This window comes from Prionailurus bengalensis, chromosome A1 (assembly GCF_016509475.1).
Source record: "Prionailurus bengalensis isolate Pbe53 chromosome A1, Fcat_Pben_1.1_paternal_pri, whole genome shotgun sequence".
In the NCBI taxonomy this organism is placed as follows: domain Eukaryota; kingdom Metazoa; phylum Chordata; class Mammalia; order Carnivora; family Felidae; genus Prionailurus; species Prionailurus bengalensis.
In genome coordinates, this window is record NC_057343.1 from 80,377,115 (window position 1) to 80,396,342 (window position 19,228).

The window sequence follows — 19,228 nt, forward strand, 5'->3', positions numbered from 1 at the left end:
AAAGGAAAAAGAAAGGTCCAAATGTCTGGGGTTCTGAGCCCGAAGCCGGCGCTTGAAGGATGAAAACAAAATACGTATGTGAAGGAAAGAGAGGAGTCACTGAGTCTGGAAGGTGGGGAACAGGCAGCGATGAGGGCGACCTCAGTCCCGTGAGCACAAGAAACTAAAAAAAAAAAAATACAACCAGCACAAGAGTAAGCAGAACGTCAACGTTTGACCCGGAAACAGGATTTCTCCCAGAGGCATCAGCGAGCCCGTGACCTGATGCCACGACAATGAAGAAAGATCGCCACACTCAGACTGCCAAGATAAAATCACCCACAATCGCGACCTGAAATCATGAAAACTTGTGTGCTTTACAGTACGTGGACTTCACTGCAATCTTCCAGAACAAAGGGTGCAGATGAAACAGCCATCGCCAGCTGACTTGAAAAAGCAGACGGTCCTATGGATTACTTAGCACCCAGTACTTTCTCAGTCATATCGGCCCAAAGCAAAACTAAACAGGTGAGCTATACGGTATACAACATAAGCATTAACCCCCAGAAGAGCAGGTCCCCGAGAGTTACTGGGAAGTTTCACCGTCGTACAGATGGAGGGAAACAGGGCAAGGGGTCTAGGATCTGCCCTTCTCTCCACACCACTGGCCGGTCCTGGCATTGCTGGCAAATTCGGCACCTGTTGCATTTTTAGAAGCGCAGAATGGGGCTCTGAGCTTGGGACTTCCACCGCCGCCCCCCCTCCGTGGACCGCAGGATTAGCTGAAAGTGGAAGTCGGGAGTCCAGAAGCAGCGTGTGAGCAAATGTGCAGATGAGTGCTAACTCGAGAAGACACAATGAAATGGTAAAGGGATTCAAGAAAACTAAGCCGTGCAGCCTGGCACAGCCCTCAGGACAGCAGCGTCCAGAGACTCCACCCAGAGGAGCAAATGCTAACGTGCCCGGAGCCCTCGGCACAGGATTTGACACGGCTGGCTCCTCCTCCCGAGAACTGGGACAGCCGGCAAAGGAAAGCGTTCTCAGACCAAGACCTGTTCACATGGAAAGCTACTCAAATATATTCATTCTTACACTGAAACATAATGAACCGTGGGCTCCAACCACAGAGAGCGTTGACCATAGAGATGCTCCGTCATCGTGCCCACCTCCTCGCTACTACTCGGATGTGGGAAAATTCTACCCAAAACAGAATAGAACTGAACTGCCAAGAGCTGGCTGAAAAAAAATACATGAACACCGAGTTGTGTCTCCCCAGATAACCTAATAGGACATCGGAAGGACGTGTGAGAGGCGCATCGATGTAAGAGCCTTCCCATGTATTTGGTGGCATATTTTTAGAACTTCATTAGTATTTGGCTCTATTGCTATGAGACCCAGTGCAGAGAAGACTTTATAATTCTCATTTTAACCATGGAACGCATGGAGGCCGAGAGCCAGATTCGCTGAGTTCTGCAAGTTTCTCACTGAGTCAGTGCTAAAGCCAAAAATAGAAATGAGGTCAGCCTGCACCACAGTGCATGGTTTTTCTAGGTCACTAGAGCAAGCTGGTTCCCAGCAAACTGTTGAACGATTCACCAACGTGAAGTTCGCCCCTCTTATGTCCATTTCACAGACAGGGACGTTAGGATTCTGACACGGAACTGACTTGTCACATGTCACCGGGTGACCCCTGCACAGTGCTGGGAACAGAACACAGAAATCAGACTTCCAGTCTTTGCTTGCACCACAAGAACACATTCTTTCCCAAATGTCCCTGGAACACTTAAGCAATCCGTATATCCCAAGAGTTTTGGAATTAACTAGCTACGAAGGAAGTGACTCCTCCATTGACATGGTTCTTGTTATCTCCCACGTATTTTTTTTTTAACTTTCCCACTCTTTTTGTTCAGACAAGAGTGCACATGAATAATCCAATATCCCGTGCCCCGTCCAAGGCTATTATGGGCACCCGAGCAGAGCCAGCAGACAGGATAAACGTTCAAACAGCTATACAGTTAGCTGGCACACAGCGTGCGTGGAATGCAGGCCAAATTACTCCTCTGAGCTTTCAGCAAATCCCCACTGTCGTTGTAGGAAGCGTTGGCTGATCCAGACAGGCAGTGCAGCTGTAGAAGTAAGACCTCGACTGTGGCCACCCGTACACTGGGGGTCAAGGCAGGAGGGGTTGTGCTGTCAGCGTCCCTGAGAAACAGGACCGAGTCATCTACACCCCACGATGCGGTAAAGGCAAAGGCCAAGGGGCGCCTGGGGGGCTCAGTCGGTCGAGCGTCCGACTTCAGCTCAGGTCATGATCTCACAGTTAGTGAGTTTGAGCCCCTGCGTCGGGGCTCTGTACTGACAGCCCAGAGCCTGGAACCTGCTTCAGATTCTGTGTCTCCCTCTCTCTGCCCCTCCCCTGCTTGCGCTCTGTCTCTTTCTGTCTCTCGAAAATGAATAAACGTTAAAGAAAAATTTTTTTTAAACAAGGCAAGGTCCAAAAGGCCATGGCGGCCACCTAACCCGTACCGGGCAGAAATGGAACCCCCGACCACTGTTCATCACAGTAATGAGCATCTCCAATGGAGGGAAGACCAGAGAAGCTGGTAAAATATGACACAAAAGTGTGGATGCAATTGCGTTTCATACTTTTATTCTCCAATGTCAGTGCAACTGTATTAGATTCATTTTAAAACGTCTATGCATCAACAGCAGAACCAATTACCAATGTGTCCTCAAATGATGGAATTCAGAGTTTGAAGAGGAAGAGCAAAATGCCATCATTATAAAGATGAAAGAATACAGCCATGGAGAATAATCTTGGCATCGAAATTAGCCATTCTAAATTAGGCATGAAATACAGTTTCATGCATGGAGTAACTTACAAATTTTGCATAACGTATGTATTATCTAAAGCAAGGACATACTTTTAAAACTCCATCAGATAGGAGGATAAAAGATTCTGTTATAATATCAATTACTCCCCTTCCTCTTAAAATGCTTATGGAAACAAGCTCAAGATGGAACTCCAACGCTAGGACATGACACCCCTTCCTGTCCAAGTCAGGAAAATCCAAATACAAACGAACCCCCTGGTTGGCTGAAATTGGAAGAGTTGTAAAGCTTCTAACTTCGAAGGGTAATACAGTTACGAACCACAAACACTGAAGTTAACACAACATAAACCTAAAGTAAGCGGTCAAGTCCTACTATCAGAGGCCGTAGCATGCCTGTTTCAACAGTCAGCATGGGATCACATCCTTTTAGTTAAGTTTTAAATTAAGTTTTCACATCTAAAATGATATGACCGAGGATCTTTACAGTGGACAGAAGCACAAGAAAAGTGTGTCCAGAGCACCAGGCTTCCTGGCCCCAGGAGGGCTGACTGCAGGGGGGTAGAGCCATCCATGTGCTTGGGTTCATCCATCACAAAGCAGAACGGACCTCACAAGCGGTGTCAGTTGGAGACATTTTGTAGCTGGGTTTCCACCTCTTAGAAGTAAATACAGTGAGATCATTTTATTCATTCACCGTGATCAGCACCCTCTCTGAATTCGCTAAAATCGCTGAGCGGATGGATGAACTAGCCAGTAGCGAACCACGCTCGTATGGGCGTGCGCCCTAGAAACTCAACGCGTAGTACAGGATGGTGACTGGGCCACGGGGCCCCTTTCCAGGTCTGAAGCCATGCGGGCGCCGTGGGAACCCCGGCTGACATATGTGCCTGCGGCCGAAGCAGCAACAGAAAAAGCAAGCTGTGATCAGGACAGGACCCTGGATCAGCTGTTTCTTTCTGTCACTGGGCGCCTGGAGGCTTCCATTTCCAAGCAAAGCTGCAAATGAGTGAAGGAATGAAAGCATTCACTTTTGGAGCCAGGACTCACCAAGAATTCAGCGATGGGGAAACGATTTCAAATGACAGGTCACAGTCAGTCAATGGGTGACATGGGGACTCGGCCAAAAATTCCACAAGAGCAATTGCTGAGCCCAACAACCATCTGCGGGGCCATTTCCTGAATGCCGACAGTGGGAAAGTGGTGGGAAGTGTCACGGGGTCCTGGAAAAACTCTGACGAGGCCCCACTGGGAGCTCCGCCCACACCACGAGGCCTGCCACTGTGGTGGGACTACCGCCCTGGCGCCCCGGCGGGAGGGGAAATACACAGCTGGAGCCCTGAACACGCTTTCCAAAGAGGAGGACGTAAAGACTGATTCTCCTTTGCAGTAGGAGACACGTACCTGGATTCCTACACGAACACGCGTGTATTAATTTAACGTATACTATGTTTCTTGAGTGAGTTAAAGATGGGGCGAAGACTGTTCCACGTGACCACTCCAACACTGCTATTATTTCTTGCATTTTAAAATTTTAATTTTTTTTTTTAACGTTTATTTATTTTTGAGACATAGAGAGACAGAGCATGAACAGGGGAGGGGCAGAGAGAGAGGGAGACACAGAATCTGAAACAGGCTCCAGGCTCTGAGCTGTCAGCACAGAGCCCGACGCGGGGCTTGAACTCACGGACCGTGAGATCATGACCTGAGCCGAAGTCGGACGCTTAACCGACCAAGCCACCCAGGCACCCCCATTTTAAAATTTTAGTATTGAAGTAGGAGAGAGAAAAATAATGCTGCTCAAAAAGCCTGGCTACTGATCTTTTATCTTCTTCCCCAAACTCTCTCTTTCTCTCTCCAGCCCTCGCTGATGTTCAGCTCAAAGGTCAATATTCAGAATCTTTACGTTGCGGCTCTCCAGCAAATATGTGTTAAGAGCTTGAGCAATTATATAGGGAGGGGGAGTAAAGATGAGCATTTAAGAGGTTGTTTCTAGAAACGAAGGCATTTCTAGAACGTCCTTTACAAATTCAAGGGAAGAGAAGACTCGGAAACGTGTTGGGGGAAAAAAAAATCCCCCAACCTGTGACCTTGGAGTTCATGACCTCATGTGCTGTCAGATCCATTCCATTCCTAGGAGGGTTCTGGACCCATCCTGCCTCTTCTAACCCCACCCACCTCTTGCCACATGGCCACCACCAGCCTTATGACTCTGGGGCTGCGGATGGTCAGGTCTGCACGGAGAATGGGGCAGACCTGCATGCTGAACCGTGGGAGGGCAGCTGGCTGGGAGCCCTTTCCCCTCTGCAGCTTTACGTGGGTCATTCTGCCACCGGCTTCCTGGGCAGGAACTCCCAACCCTGAGGAGAGGATCCCTCTCGTGGATAAGGCCCACCTAGGCCCAGCTGATGGCTCCCCAGCTTCAGACAGCCCACAGATACAGCACTTCTCCAAGTCTCCATGTTCAAGGACAGATTTCCTTTGGATAAATCCTGATACTGAAACATTATTTGAGCCCACGATACACTCTAGCACAATTCTCGGAATTTCAGCACCGCCGTGAAGCCGGCTGGTGGAGCCAAAGTCTCAAATCGTGCGTAACACAAAACGAGCAGGAGGACGGTTGCAGGGGAGCGCACAATATAGATGTGTGATTAATCAACATTGGCAACGAACAGAACCCTCGATACTTTCTGACCTGCAAAAATCCACTTTGTACATCAACTTGGAAGAAAACAAAAAAGGAATTACAGAGAGTTCTTCACGACATACTTTCTACAGAGCCATCATTCAACGCAAGAATAACGTGAAAGAGTCCTAGGTGTTGTCTTCATAAATTTAAACTGCTCGCCTACGGCCATCTAAGGGCCAAATGTCCGACTTCACCCTTCTAGTGGGAAAAACTTTCTAAACAGCAAAATCAAGTGCTGACAAATTGTTAGCAGAAAAAAACAAAAACAAAAACAAAACGACAACAACAAAAAAAACCACCTTAAAATCTTCCAAAGGCCCCTAGGACTTGTAAAATTTCCTGACATGTCTCCCTAATTAGAGCTGAATACTGCGGACAGCGGACATGCTCGAAAGCCGTAAGCGGTAGCCAGGATCTTTGGCAGCAAACGTGTGCTTCAGAATTTGTCTCTTACACTCTCTCTGAAAAACCAGGCTAACATGCTTTCGTTAAGTCTCCCTCTGAAGCAGGCATCTGCTCAAAATACTTTGAAGTGTAAATATTTTAAGCCATTCCCCTAAAGTAGTCAGCTGCCCAAACTGGGAAGAGGAGAAACAGTGTGATAACATTTTCCCCAAGTGCTGTGGATGTATTCTGGCAAATCTCGAGTATACATTTCCTGGTAAAGTTGACCTTCACCCATAGCTTATGTCCATTTTCCCAGCAAACTGCAACCAAAGGCCGTTCGTTCTCTGGGAAACATTTGTCCCTCCCGGCCTCTATTAACTCATTCAAATTTCAAGGAGAAGGTTCAAATTTCTGGATGGGTTCTCCTGTAGCCTCCCCCCACCCCCACCCAGGAGCCCTTCACTCACATGCACTTTTGTCCCCCTCCAGCCTACACCCTGGTTCTCCACCGTCTCCCCGGCCAGGGTCCCCGCCTCCGGGAGCACCCAGTGGGGCTCAGAGATGGATGTTCCCATCTGAAACGTTTGTATTCATACCCCACCCCTTACCATCCCCCAGCACCCGACACATCCCCGGATCTCAGCCAAACATCCCTTCCTTGGGGAAGACCTTTTAGATGCAGGTGATCTGAAGAAGACAATTGCATCTAACTAATCCAGCTCAATTAAGAGGCAATAAACAAAGGGGGAATGGGCTTTTAGAGGCGCATGTAAAGAAAGCCCCACAACTCTGGCTTCCCGCCACAAGAGGGCACTAGGGGACTATGCTGTCTTCAAATTAAACCCTTCTGGAACCTGAAGCCTTCAGCCTTTTTTACTATTCATCATATTAATGGACTAATATTAAATATTCAGTGCTGTTGAAGATCTTAGCATGGGCACAGTTCAGAGAAGTCAGTTTGATAAGGCCTAAAAGATACAATACCCAGGGAAAGAGAGAATTTTACTTAGAATTAAAAATGTAGGGGCACCTGGGTGGCTCAGTCGGTTGAGCATCTGACTTTATCTCAGGTCATGATCTCCCGGTTTGTGGGTTTGAGCCCCGCGTCAGGCTCTGTGCTGACGCCTCGGAGCCTGGAGCCTGCTTCGGATTCTGTGTCTCCCTCTCTCTCTGCCCCTCCCCTGCTCACGCTCTCTGTCTCTCAATAATAAATTTAAAAAAATTTTTTTAAGAATTAAAAATGTAATTAAAATTAAATTTGAGACTAGTAGCCTGAACATGAAGGCTATAACATGGCAGGTGAGTGTTGATGAACCCACCAGTAATAAGAATGGTGGCTAGTTCTCAATTTGCTTCTTCCATTCATTTTATAAACTGAGTACTTGAATCGAACAATAATACAGGAAAAAAGTAAATTCAGCTTTCTAAATGATGGCATGAAAATGGCACACACGGAAAAAAATTTTAAATCCTTACAAAACATTCATAAAACAGGTAGAGGCTGACAGGAGAATTTCTTTAAAATTCTCTTTTCTTTGGTCCCTTCTACTTCAAGTTTATAGGAAACACATACATAAGGTGATTTAATCCATTCTGCTGATCTTTGCCATTTGTGAAGGCAAAAAATTCATCCAATTTTTAATGGCTTCCAAAAAACATGATTAACATCTCCCTTGCTGAAAACTTGATTTACTGACATGGAGCTCGTGTGAAAATCAGAACCGTAAATGCCTGTGCCTAATCCTACTACCTTCTGTTCTGTCTGTCATACACAGACTTAAAGATTGTGTTTTAAAGCAGAAAACAGTATAGACATAAAAGGTAGCTCTATTGCGGCTCGGACCCTCACCGTGGCTGTGGACGGTTGTGCATGTTACACACTGCAGCGAGTACAGGGCGAAATCCAGCTGCAGCTCAGCACTGGCCCAGCGAGGGGAGGGGGCGCTGGTCCAACAGGCACAGAGCTGGGCAAAACTCAGTACCAGCAAAACCACCAAGCTAGAAATAGACCCTACAAAGGGGTTCTGTTTATGAACGAATGCTTACAAAGCTGCACTCCGGGGAAAGGGAATAATCTTGCCTAAGAGGAGCTGTGCTTCCACTCACCAGCACAAGTGCCTTTTCTTCTTCTTTTTTTTTTTTTTAACATTCTATGGGATTTATCAAAATTCTATGTTATACCTTGAAGATTGGGAGAAGGAGAGACACTGCAGGAAAATAACTAATTGACAGCAAAGTAACAAGGTTATTAAGAAGTAGCAGAGTTAGCAGCTCTGGAGGATGTGGACAGAAAAAGTACATCTTTTTCTCAAAAGACACTTTGCAGGGCGCCCAGGGGGCTCAGTCAGTTAAGCGTCCGGCTTCAGCTCAGGTCACGACCTCATGGTTCGTGAGTCCAAGCCCCTCATCAGGTTCTGTGCTGACAGTGTGGAGCCTGCTTGGGATTCTCTCTCTCCCCCTCTCAAAAATGAATAAACATTTTTTTTAAAGAAGATACTTTGCTCTGTTTTCACTATCGCCAACCACCTTGAGATTTGGAGAGATGGCTTCCATGTCGTCAGCAAACTTGAGAAAGAGCGATCAGTGCACAAAACCTAAACAGCCTTAGAGGGTTTTCATGTTACCATAATGAGGATGTTATTCACCTGAACCTGGAAATGTATGTGGGTGTGTGACACAGCCCTGGAAGTGCGTGCATCCTGAACAAAATCGGGACACATAAAAGTCAGGAAGTGCCACAATCTAGGTCAGACATTTGTGTGTGTGTGTGTGTGTGTGTGTGGTCTGTGTTAACAATAAAAATGAAAAATGCAAAAGAAATGCCCTGACAATAATCATCATAGTTAATAACATGAAAGACACGCAAGGTATCGGTCAGGTTTAACCTTCAGAAAAATTGCCAGTTGTCCATTAAGAAAAATTTTTTTTCTGTTTTTTCTTTAAAAATGTAGTTAAATGCAACTATCAAAAGTAGGTTTTATGTGTGTCCCTGCTCCCCAGCACCCAGCACAGACAGCACATAGTAGGTGTTCACTAAGTATTTTCAGGAGTGAATCAGGAAACGCAAAGTATTAAAGATTCCAAGGAAAGGGGCACCTGGGGGGGCTCAGTGGGATGAGTGTCCGACTCCTGGTTTCAGCTCAGGTCATGAACTCAGGGCTTCATGGGTTCGAGCCCCGCATCGGGCTTCACGCTGATGGTGCAAAGCCTGCTTGGGGATTCTCGCGTTCTGCCCCTCCCCCACTCATGCTGTCTCTGTCTTTCTTAAAATAAATAAACTTAAAAAAAAAAAAGATTCCAAGGAAATAATATAAACCTACCAAGAGGACACGGGGTTAGAGATCTGGTTTCCAAACCTGACAGAAACATGAGGCATGGTTGCTCTGCTTTGGGGCACCTCCTACAGTGAGGGCACTGATAATGCTGTATATCGGGGAGAACCCCGGCCAACGAGCCAGAGACTGTGTCTGTAGCCCCAGCCCCTAAGACTCTCTGAGAATCAGGCCGGCCGGCCAGAAGATGGGACGACTGAGTCACGCTGGATCCTGGAAAGGATCATACCGTTGGGTATTCCCTGACTTCCCGCTGTATTCAACACTGGACCCATGATTCGTGGACCAACCTGGTCTGGCTGTTGTTTATTTAAATACACATATTTTGCACTTACTATCAAGATTTCTCAGCCCATCCAGTCGACTGCATTTCCTATAAAAGCCACACAGTATTTTAAAAGAGAATGAAAAGGCAGTGTCGCCTTTTTCCCTTCCCAGTGGTCACGACCCATGAATTATCTCACTCTTATTTCTGAGGCTAAATTTGACAATGGGAAATAAAGATTTTTTGGGTATTGAAAAGATAAGGCAATTTGTTTTTCTTTTTTTTAAAGAAATTCCTCACTTATCTTATGCATAAGGTTTTTTTTTTTTTTTTCCCCTCAATGAACACATCTGATATTCATTCTTTTCCAGCTCCGGACACTCTGTTTATTCTCCCGAGTCTGTACAGCCACCCCGTGCACCAGCCCCAGGGCCCTGCTCGCAAGTATCCGATAACACACACGTGTTCTGTTTCCTCATCCTCCGACAAAGCTGCCTGGCCGTGCTGCATTGCTAACAATGTTCACCCCCAGCACGCGGCAATAATTTCAAGACGTCATTAATCATACTCAGAATCTAAAAGATAAGAGCAGTTCCAAAGTGGCTGAAACATGACAATTCCATTTTGCCCATATAATGCAATGCCATACTGGGAGGGCCTGAGGTTTCACAGAACCCACAACTCGCTGACCCTCGTTAACTTGGAAAAAGGGGTCAGATCCATCTGAATTAGTAAATAACTGCATTTTAGCCTATTTTCAGTAAACACCATTAGTTCTTTTAAAACATAGAGAGTCACTCAGGGAAAGAAATGAAGCAAGATACAGAAGGGTGTTTGGGGGGTCAAGATTTTGATCTGACAACTGAATAGCTACGAAAAGCGAAAAGCGTACAAGTGCACCATCAGTACAAAAACCACGGTGCGGAATTAACGCAACAAGTAACTACGTCTTAAATACTTGAAAGCAGCCTTCCCTGAAAAGGTAGGGTCCCTTCACCACAGGGTTGGTCACAGAATTGGCAAACCTGTCTCCAAAAGATAACGTGGAGATTATTTTAACCCAATAGCCAAATTACAGCAAAATTGTAAGTTAGTAGAATCTTATTTAATGCCATTTTCACTCTATATATTTTTTAGAGGTTTCTAAGGTTGCATTTACAAGATAGTTTCTTGCTTTTTTATTCTAATTACTTAATGCCAATAGACTAAAATACTACATCCTTTGGCTAGGAGACAGGATGCAGAAATCTGCCTAAATTGCATTACAGTTTGTAAACTGGAAAAATTAATGTTCTCATTTAAAAAAAAAAAAGATTACAGGCACGCCTAGGTGCCTCAGTTGGTTAAGTGTCCAACTCTTGATTTCGACTCAGGTCATGACCTCACGGTTCGTGGATTCGAGCCCTGCATCGGGCTCCGTGCTGACAGTGTGGAGCCTGCTTGGGATTCTCTCTCTCCCTCTCTCTCTCTGCCCTTCCCCTGCTCCACTCTCTCTCTAGATAAATAAATAAACTTAAAAAAAAAAACATTACAGATTGTGGAGTTCAACGTGTGACATTTTACCTTGTATTCCATAACTAAATTTTTAAAGAATCAGTTACAGGATGGATGGCCCCGAGTGTAGACGTGACAGAGAAAGGGAGAGAGGGGTGCAGGAAGAGGCATGCCAGGCCACACCTGCTGCCAGGGCCCCTCTGCTCCACACTCCAAGGGACGTACAGCCTCCCACACAATGACCGAGGCGACTTCTCCTTGACACGAGGACGCTGGTCAACCAACCACCTAAAATGGCCTCCCCTTGTCCCTGCCCCATATGTAAAATGGCTAATTTTGTAAGATTTCCGAGATCCCATGGGAATTTCTAACCAATGGGAACCCACCAGGCACCTTCAAGAGAAGAAAGAGGTTCCAAGCTCCATGCTTCTCTACAGGAAGAAAGAGCACCTTTTTTGTCAGAATCAGATGAAAAGCTATCATCTGACAGTTATTTGTGCGTGTGTAAACACCGAGGTTGATTGCTGTGGTGCAGAATTTCTGAAGAACAAATACAGCAGTGACAGGCACTGGCCCCATTTCGGGGCTCGTGTGGAGTCTGTGGATGGCTGGGGCCATGGCCCACCCGCTTTCCTGGGCCCCTGGACTCGCTCTTTAAGGGCCGAGCCACCTGGGCTTCCTGGCACCCCCCCCCCCCCACCACTGACAGTCCTGAATCAGGGAACAGGCATTGTTCTTGATGGAGTGAAACAACCACAGCTGAATGTCTTAACTGCCGAGTAAGCGACAAAGGATTTGCTTCTGAAATGTGATTACCTACACTCCTTCCAGAACTCATACTCAATACGTGACGGAGCACAGGACACCCTCAGGAGAGGGGGCTGTGTCAGGGGCAAAACATTCAATGGGACAGAAAATGACATGTGTACATTCCTATCCGTCATGGAGCGAAACAAATTCCTTTTTAAAAGAACAGAAGTTTATGCTGATTCGAAAGGGCACATGCACCCCAATGTTCACAGCAGTGCTAACAGCAGCCAAAGCATGGAAGGAACCCAAATGTCCATTAAGTGACAAATGGATAAAGAAGATGTGGTGCATATGTACAATGGAGTATTACTCGGCAATCAAAAAGAAAATCTTGCCATTTGCAACAACGTGGATGGAACTAGAATGTATTATGTTAAAAGAAATGTCAGTTAGAGAAAGACAAATATCATACGATCTAACTCATGTAGAATTTAAGAAAGAAAACAGATGAGCATAGGAGGAAGGAAGGGAAAATAACGTACAAACAGACAGGGAGGGAAACCATAAGAGACTCTTAAACACAGAGAACAAACTGAGGGTTGCTGGAGAGAGGTGGGGGGGGGATGGGCTGGATGGGCGACGGGCACTGAGGAGGGCACCTGTTGGCATGAGCCCTGGGTGTCGTATGGAAGTGATGAATCACTGGGTTCTGCTCCTGAAGCCAAGACTACGTGGTATGTTAACTAACTTGGATTTAAATAAATAAATAAATAAATGGAATTTTAAAGTACACACCCTGAGTAGGTCGCTTTGCTCGAAGCATCATTTGGTGTGTAGGATGGCCCTTAAGGTCACAGGAAGGCACCTGTTTCACTGTGTGTTCTACTGTGTGTCCCTCAGTGAGGCAGAGAACCCGGAGGGGACTATGTCCCCAGAGTCTGAACAGCCCCCTAGGAGGGGAATTTTAACGGTAAATTTTCTAAGACAGACCCTTTGGGGCAAGAGTACAACTTCATCAAGGCAAGAGAGTGAGGTATGAAAGGAGATTAATGGCTGTTGCCAGGAATGTTTTCACAATTACGATCTTCCTCACTCCTGGGGCTTGGTACCTACCCCAGAGCAAGAGGGGACGCGTGACCCACTGTTGCCAGGCAGGGACAACCACCACCGCAGGTCTTCTAGAAAGTCGCACGCGACTTAAGCACCGGCCCCTGGCCCCAAGTTAGATCTCAGAAATACAGAGAACCGAACAGATTAGCAAGTGGAGAAAGGAAAGGCAGCGAGGAAGCCAAGAAGGCCTTCGGAGCCACGGGAACTCTCACGTGGGCACCTCGAGCTCTTTCAAAGCGGAACAGCGGGAGAAGAACCCGGAGGCAAACAGGGCTCAAGAAACTCACATTTTCACACCAGCAGGCTCGAAACACCCAGGCTGAAGGCTACACCAGATACAGCCGCCGAGCCACCATCCCCCTCCTCCGCAGACCCCTGAGCAAGCATTCGGCACGGCGGAGACACCAGCCGGTAAAGGGACAAGCCGCTGGGGGCCTGACCTTCCTTCGCTCGGACTGACCGGGCGTCCTGACATTCGCCACACGCCAGAGCCCCTGCTGCTCACACGGCAGCTCACTGCAGCAAGGTCGGCAAGGGTGCAGCACCGAGGGGCCTTCGGCATTTCCGGGGGCGGCCTGCCCACATTTTGACCCAGATGTCCTTTCATGCCCAGGGGCCGGTGCTTCCTTTTGGAGATTTCGCCTTGGAAACAGAATGACCGTCTGGTTGAGAAATGTGCACCCAATCACAAGACCACGGGGCGCACACAGCTGGCAGATCTCCTCCTCATGTGCACACATGCGTATATATGTGTGTGTGCACGTGTCAGTGTGCGTGTGCATGTATGCACACGTGTGCACATGTGTGTTTGCATGTGTCCGCGCATGTGTGCACTGTGTGCACACGTGTCTGAGTGCATATGTGCACATATGTGCACACATGTGTGTGCCCCGCTGTGTACGTGTGTGCGTGTGTGCACGTGCGTGTCTATGAGTTCGTGCATGCATGTATCTGCGCACATGTGTGTATGTGTGTGTGTGCATGTGCATGTGTGTGCGAGTGCATGTGTGCACCGTGCTGTGTGTGCATGTGTGCCTACGTGTGTACCGTGCTGTGTGTGTGCATGTGCACATGTGGCTCACACGCACATGAACACAGACAGGAGGTGAGCAGGAGGCAGGCCCCAGGAATGTGTGCCATGGGGCTGGGGAAGGTGAACGAGGTGTTCCTGGGCAGTGAGCAGACAGGAAGAGCAGGAAGCAATGGGAAAGAACTAGAAACCTGTGGCGGGAAGGAGGGGGAGAACCAAATTTCTAGAAAGAAAGACAAAAGAGGCACCTCGTGCCCACACAGCGAGTTGTGAAAGCACAGCCCCCCACACACACAATGTCATGTGCTCAGAGCCCCCAGAGGGAGCCCCACGCCCTGCGAGGCCTCAGCTCCTGTCCTTGCGGCCCCAGACCCACAGGGGCCCAAGGGGCAGAGTTCCTGGGCACAGGTCAGCCATCTAATGTCCACTGCTCTGCTTCATGACTGCAAATCATACTTTAGAATACTATTCTTAGCTTTTACTGGAAGCTTTTCCCGCAGCCAGAGAGCACTTCTGCCCTGGCAGGCAAGACATTCAACAAGCTGCCAGGTCACCGTCTCTGGTAAAGAACCGCGCGCCCCACATCCAGAGGAGACACAGAGCCCCGGAAGGCAGGACGCCCCCAGGGGCCCTCCTGACACTGCGGGGTCATGGCCTCCCTGCTGGGCTCCCAGGGCACAGCCTGTGTGGTCTCGAATCCGCCAAGGAGGTGCTGTTCTCCACCCGGCGCCTCCGTTCTGGGCCTGAGCCACCAAACGCCGGCAGCACACCGGCCAGGGCCAGAGGGTTCCTCAGCGATGCTTACAGCACGCCCTGGACCAGGAGAAAAAGCGCTGTGTCCCAGTGCACAGGACAGCGTGGCCTCCCGGGCCTCCCAGGCCTCCCGGGTTGCGAAGCAGACAGTGTGGGAACGAGCTTCGTCTGGGTTCCTTCCACCCTCGTCCCTGAAACACAGACCAGACCCGAGGCGGGAGGCCCAGCCTAAGAAAACAATAACTCCCAAGGGCTCACGGAAGGACACACATTCTGCTTCTGGCCAAACCACTTTCATGAAACTGTGTCCCTTAAAGATTTGGGGTCTCACAGGTGGAAAAGAGAAGATGAGATGGGGATGTGGGGGGTTCAGTAGCCCACGGCAGTCTCCCAAAGTGTCCAATTTTCCACCCCAAATCTGAGCAGATGTGAAACACTGGGGGTCTAAGCCTTGTGCCCCGAGAGTGCTGCCTGAATTTGAGGTGCCTGCTGGTGAAAAGCTGGGTTTGCCTTTCCCTGACCCGAGACCCCAGCTCATCTCTGGTCCCCGGGGGGCTCAGTCTCACAACCCTGTCTCCCCCAGAGCCGGTAACAGAGTGTTCAGTCCAGGGTTTATTGGTGCTGTTGCTTGTTTAACACTTCCCTCTTCCGTGAGCCTGTGTCATGCCTGTCCTGCTAACCACCGCCTCCGGCCATCGGCACACTGCCAAGTGGAACAGAAGCCCCCAGAACGAAAGGCGGATGGGGTGGGGTGGTGGACGTTGTTTTCTGGCTCCAACTGCTCACTGGATCTACTTATGGGTAGACTTAATTCCTTACTTCCTTAACCAATCTTCCAGGGAAAGCCATTTCCAAATCACGCACATAGCCAGACCCTAAAGGTCTCAGAATTCACATCAACTTACAGCACAGATTTCTTGCCTAGAATCAGTGAACTCACACATGGCCCTCATGTGCTATGATGGGACATCCATAAAATATGTCCGGATAAAACCTCATGATCACATGGGATGCGTGTAAGAGATTCGTATCTGTCTTTATTACCAGGAGCACCTTACGTCCCTTTGGAGGCTGGTCTGTAAGCACAGGGTCCGCACAGCCTCGTGCTAATGAAGGAGAACCCCCACCGAAGGGCTTTAACTGGGAATGAGTTCATGGTGGCCTTGTAGCAATCAGCCAAGACTCATTCATTGTTAGCTCCCCGGATTCCCCTGTGAAGAAATGGAGAGTCAATGAAATTTCGGGCCAGATAAGCATCGTGCATTTGCAAAACCATGTGGTTAACCAGCGGAGGCAGCTAAGCCACCGGGGAGACGTGTTCGAGCCGTACCTTTAACGTTTCTAATGGGTTTGCCAGAGGGAAAGAAGACACGGGGGCACCACTTCCCGGGGCCATCTGCTTTGCTCGTTACCGCTGACTAATTCTTCCTTTGTTTAATTGCACATTGTGCTGAACCACTTCACAAGGACGAGGGTTCTGCTAAGATCGTTTTTGCGGGTGCCGTGTCCACGCCCACACTCCATAAGCACTTCACATCATTACGTGCCATCTAGAGACATATTCGCAGTGCTCGTGTGTTCCATGTTCAGCGACAGAAGTCCAAATGCCCCGTTCGCATTTATCAGGGCCTGTTTTAAGTTGCCTTTGATCTTGAATTAAAACACACAGTCTCATTTGGCTCCTTCAAATAGAAAGCTATGGTTCCTGACAACCAATGTTTCCTCAACATCCTATTTACAAAAAAAAAAAAAAAACAAAACAATTTTTCCCCATCAGTCGTCAAGACTAGGGCTATCAGGGCCCAGCATCATGACGACAGCGCCCACTCGCTCACATGAGGTGTTCTAGGCCTTAAAAGTCACAGGACACAATATTGCATTCAAGACATTGAATTCCTACTCCTCCTTCTAAACATGGAAACAAGATCAAATCACTATTTTTAAAGCTGTGCTCAATGAGGTGTGTTCCAAATAGAGGTGCAAATAGAAAAACAATGTAGGTTTAGGGTTTTTTTTGATGATTGTCATCTATCACGAGTTTCACAAGCCCCAGAAGCACATGACAAAGGGCAGACTTTATGCAGCGGAGAGAAACAGACAGAGGGGTGCAAGGTGGGAGCGCATAGCCCGCGTCCCTCCTGCGCTAGGGGAGGCCAGTGGGTACTGAAGTGGTGAAACATCCATGAGACGTCCATGGTGGGGCTTGTGTGCAGAATAAGATAAAGCCACTTAACGTGGATCCGTTTTCAGTGACTCCCCTCTGGAATACTGGTAGTATCTTAACCCTGGGATTCAAACACAGTTTTTAAAGCTCTTTGTTTTCAAAGCACTATAAAAAAGACAAAAGTAGGTGAATGTGGGAACCCATGTTGATTCTCACGAGGACTCTGCCAGATGAGTCATGTGTAATATGTGGAAATAGGAACCATCTGGAAAAAATCTTCGCATTACAAGACACCACAGAAAACATGGAAAAGGAAAAGAGGGTGTATTAGCCCACATGATCCGCTAACCGGAAGAGAAGGAACATGCCATGGGACCCTGCGGCGAATACCGATGGCTCCCAAAGTGATTAAAGTAGACGCTTGGGGTGTTCGATCCCTCATGTGGCAAAAATAAAGGACATTTCTCAGAAGTTCCCCTTTTACAATATCTAGAACAGGGACAGCTGGCTGGGGGCAGGGATGAGCCTGGACAACGCCTGTAATTACATGCACATCAGGAAGAGCAGTTCACAAAACCCTGTAGCGGTATCTGGGCTGCGTAAAGAGAGAATTGTTTCCCCTTACGTTTTAAGGGATAAGGATTCTGGAAATGGGTGATGAAATCAGGACACTGACTAGAAACTGGATGTATTTCCAGACAGACCTCCCAAGTGAGCCATCTCATTTTTCCTCCACCAAAAGCATCCAAAAGCTACAAACATGCCTCCTAACAATGGTTCTGCGCTGAAAACATCCTAACGTCTCTTTAACTGAGGCTCTGGAGAGCTTCTGGCACAGGTGTAACCGGTCAGCGTCTTTGGCCTTGCAGACTCCACCTGGGAAGAGGGGTCTCCACATCTCTCTATATGTCCAGGAACCCTCCCGTAGCTGGCCCCCCCAGCAAAGCCTGTCCTCATAACCCTAACCCTTCAAACTCAGCTACTGCTAAACAGACACGTGCGCATATGTGACACGTTCAATTTCCTGAGTGCTTTTGGGCACAATGCCTTCCATGTGCCCCTGTAGCAGCCCTGGGAAGCCACAAGTCAAAGGCCACCTTCCTCTTCCTGAGGGTAACCTGGTCTAAGTAACTGCATGAGATACACTCAGCTCATGGTAGATGGTGGAGGTCACACCAGAAGGAAGGCTTTGATTCAACAAAACATTCTTCCCTACAGGCTGCCTCCCATCCGAGAGATAAAAGGGTCTATGACTGAGCACATCCGGGGAACGGTACGTCATATGCCTCCCATTGAATGCTCACAAACTTATTAAAGATCCTAAGTCATTAAAGCTGATGCTCTGGCCCGGAAACAACAAACAAGCATTTAGCCATAACTCAGTGTTCCCCACACTCATTTGTCCTTGGAACATTTTCCCTGTTCCATCCCAAAGGAAACATCTATTAACATCTCAAGATGCTCTGAGACTCATGTTTTGGGAAGGGCCAAACTACACATTGCCTTTTAGAAATGCTCAAAACACTGATAAAAATAAAGATACCCAATCAGTCTCAGTAATACTGGAAGTAATTTCAAATACGCTAACCACAATTTTGTTAAATAAACCTCCTAATATTTTGTAGTAAGTAGCACTCTCTTCTACATTTTGACTTTATAGATTAGATTTCAAATCTTATGAGTAGAAAAATGTATTTTTTTTCAATATAATGGATTTTAAAATTCTCCCTGATCCAAATGCAATGCAATGCCTCTCACAGAGTAAGTGCTTTGTAAATAAATTGTTGTTATTATCAATAATTCATTACTAGTAGTCCAAATCAGTTCATTTATCTAGTTTCAAAGATTTATATAAAAATATTTACTTTCATTTACTTGAGGAAAACATTAACGAAGGATAAATATGACACCGTTAATGTTTAGAATGATGGTTAATATAATTTAATTTATGAGAAAGGGATTTTCAATACCCTGACAAAAGAATAATAGAAAGATAACATATAATATATCTATTATTTTATGCTAAGAGTGAAAAGAGGGCAACTGGTCATAATATAAAGTACAACATACAAAACACCCTATTATTTTTATTTTGTAATGAAATCATGGCTAAAAATATGTCTGTTATTAGCCATGAATAAATTAAAAGACCAATGAAAGAAATATATAAATAAATTAAAGACTGTTGAATTCCCAAAAAATACTAACACAATGTAGTCCCTGTCTCAAAAAAGAATTTCACTTAATACGGAAACACTAGTAAACGCGTGCCCCACGGTGGTGGTCGTGAGAAAGTGAGACCCTTCGTCGTAAAGGTGACTGAGGTCCTGAGGCATTTCTGAGGGCTGTCAGGGGCACGGGCCGGTGTCTCCAGTTCCCAGCAAGCAAGGCCTCTGCCAACAGGAGCCGATGGGAAAAACCAATGTAAAAGGGCACACAGA

General features: G+C 47.2%; 1 protein-coding gene across 1 annotated transcript in view; it reads right to left on the bottom strand.

Annotated features, from left to right (window-relative positions):
- The window catches only part of COL4A1 (collagen type IV alpha 1 chain), a 156,634-nt gene that overhangs the window by 65,276 nt on the left and 72,130 nt on the right, over window positions 1-19,228 (bottom strand). The window lies entirely within an intron of this gene.